Source organism: Euprymna scolopes, chromosome 2 (assembly GCF_053919585.1).
Source record: "Euprymna scolopes isolate OS-2025 chromosome 2, ASM5391958v1, whole genome shotgun sequence".
Lineage (NCBI taxonomy): Eukaryota > Metazoa > Mollusca > Cephalopoda > Sepiida > Sepiolidae > Euprymna > Euprymna scolopes.
This window is the reverse complement of record NC_136483.1, coordinates 182,601,479-182,604,900: the sequence shown is the minus strand read 5'-3', so window position 1 is coordinate 182,604,900 and position 3,422 is coordinate 182,601,479.

Sequence of the window (3,422 nt, the reverse complement as noted above, 5' to 3'; positions counted from 1 at the left end):
CTGAGGAAAAAGTTAGGTCGGCTTTAATTTTGATTAGCTGCTTGTGAAGAAGATTGAGGCATTTTTTGATTGGAATATTGGTGTAGAGGGAAATTATGTCTAAACTATGCATGGTTTTATTTTGTATGTCCATATTTTTTATTCTATTTAGGAGGTCACCAGAGTTTTTGATATGGGAAGTGCTGATGGTGCCCATTAGTGGAGTTAAGATTTGGGCAATAGCTCGTGCTAATATATATATATATATATATATATATATATATATATATATATATATATATATGTATATATATATATATATATATATATATATATATTTTAAAGTTGCCTACCAAACTCCTCCTATAGTTTTTGGTCTACAGACATGAAACTTAATATATAGGGTATTCGAACTCATGCGAAACTTTATATTTGGGTTTTAGCTCGGGAAAATCGCTACAGAAGTGTGGAAATTAAAAATATGGAATTTGCCAATGAAGGTCGGACGACGGCATTACGAATATGTATGCGGAACCTGATAGCTATTGGTTCATGCTTTAATTTTTAGCCCTGCACAAACATATCTTAATACTTCGATCATTAACGGCAGAGGCAAAAATAACTCGTAAACTAAACGTTTGGGTTTCGATTCTCGGTGGTGGCGCGCGAGTCTGTTTTAACTTTTAAAATCATTACTATATATTGAGTCCAATATTATATAATAATAAATACGAAATCTGCATCAATTAAAGTATTATATTTAAGCGTATTTTACGACCGGGCAATGCCGGTCACCCTGCTAGTATATAATAAAAATAAGATAAAAATTCTCTTTCTTATAATTCAGTCTACAAATGCCTTACTTTTTCGGCTTCTAGTGTCTTGTATTTTGAACGTGGTCGCTTTAGACCGAATTCTTTAAAAATATCCTTCAAAAAGTTTAAAACGTTCTTGTGTTTTCCCGCCCAAAGGGTTAACATAAAACTTTTGTTTTTTCTAGTTATCATTTTTATTTTATAAAGATGACAATTCTTTTCGAAAAAAAACCCCCCAAAAACAAAACAAATAAAAAAAAAGCAAGAAAAGAAAAACAAAACAAAAAGAACAAAAAGAAAAAAAAAATTCTCTGAGACACTTCTCTACTTTTCTTTTAATACACTTCTGGTTTTAAATAATTGGGCTCCTCTTGACCCGAAATATTTTCTTTGATTAACAGATATGGAATACGAAATTAAATGTTATGAGGAAGAAAGAAATATCTGCTTTGTGAGCCAACTGCAATTGGACGCTGTTTATAAAATTTTTTGGCCACCAGACAAAAGGAGAGTGGACCTGAAAATTCACGCTTGTCCGTTCATCCGTTCGTCTGTCCGCACTTTTCTCAATAACTACGCGTTGGAATTTTTTGAAATTTTGCACAAATATTAAACATGATATAAGTAAAAAAAGTAACAGAACGGATTTTCCAGGAAAACTGCTCCCCACCAAAGGTTAAAATGGCTAAAATTGACACTTTTGTGCTGATTAAAAACATTGATGCCTTGGGTTTTTATAAAACTTTCTGAAAAGTTGTAACTAACTGATTTCTATAGAATTTTGTTTGTCTATACTTCGCGATAACTCTTGGGTGTGTCACAGGAGCTCTTTTAGGGCTAATAAAAACATTTCATTTTTGGGACTATTTTACCATATTTGTCCAAAATTTTCTGTGTATGTCTATTCAGCAGTTTTGCATGGTGCTGAACTCAAATTGATATATGTTAAGGCCTTGGGGATTTTGGGGCTAAGTGGAGGGAGGGGGCAAATGATGGACTTAGTTATGTCTTTTTTTTTGTATAGTGTAGAACTCAAATTTACATATATCAACGCCTAAAACTGCACTGTTTGTTCATTTTCACTAGGATTTGACGTCCCCTGAGGAATTTTGGGACTAAATGGGGGGAGCAAATGCTGCACTTAGTCATTTTTTATGCCTCGTTCATTGTGCACTTACAGGGAACCATGCATGCTTCACATTTTTTAAAATTCACCTAGCGGGAGCTAGCGAAGAGAAGTTCACGTACCGCTTAACAGCATAAAACATGTTTCTGAAGTTTTCAAACGTGGATTGATCATTTGTATTACAAGAGCCGTTCCAAAAGTAATACCTCTTATTTTCTTATTTTACCAGAATGCATAAAGATTGACTGAAAATTGCATTGTTATGATGACTAAACTGATGCATTCATGATCTGAAAGCTTCATATCTCTGTTGCGCATATTGGCAGTGTGAGACTCTAAGAAAGCAACCACTATCATGGACGTGCATCAGAAGCAGAGATGTGTCATTGAATTCCTCCACGCAGAAAAAGAAAACATTGAACCGATCAACATTCATCGACATCTGTTGAACGTTTACGAAACTGATGCAGTTGATGTCAGCACACTTAGGAGATGGGTTCGTCGATTTCAGAGTGGTGACAAAGATGTGAGTTACAAAACGCGCTCCGGACTTTTACGACTGAGGTACCGTTCATCGCTGGAAAGGTGCATTGAGAATAAAGGTAACTTTGTAGAAAAAATAAATTACGAAGCACAAAAAAATCGCTCGTTTTAATGGTACCACCGCCGTCTTCATAAGTTTTCGATATTTTAATTTTTGAGTTAATAATATGAGGTTTCCTTTTTGTGTAAACACTGTAGGTAAACGAAACACCCACCAGCATAGTTTCTTTCTAAGACCTGCCCATCGATAGAACATGATATCAAGAGACTGCTTCTTAGTTGACTACAATATGGTCGTTTCCATGGCTAACAAATTTTTGTTGAGCTGTCCTCTCAAATAATCAAATACTGCCCAGTTTCAACACTTATTTCTAACTATGACCTTGTTTGTATTTCTGTTAAATAGTGACCGGGCAACGCCGAAAAGGTGCTGGTTGACGATTATTACGATTACTCAAATCAAATATTGTTTAGAATAATCAAAATAGTTACATATTTATTTACATTTAGTCATTAACAGTAATGTGAACTTCAAAATGTTATCATAACAATTTAGTTGACAACTTAGATATAATGACACGTAAAAACATCAGGTGATTATCTTAGTGATGTATACTCATGACGTCATTAAAGGGAGAGATGGTCTTTTTGAGATATGTTGAAATGAGTGTTTAAAGCTTGAAAGACCCAGACAGAGAGTTGAGATGCCAACCGGTCATAATGGCTGGAATAACACGGGGAAGCGAGGAGTCCAACGCTTATCAAATGTAGGAATCAGCGTTGCAACTTCCCAAAAGGGTGAAAAACACTCGCGAATTAAAAGTTGCTGTAGGCTCTGTCATTCTTTGGAAGAATTTTCATTGCAGCTTTTTCTTCGAGACAAGACCAAAGAATGGACCAGATATGTTCCCGATAGTCCAGATGTTGAAACCCCAAATATGTGCTATTTATCCTTTGTA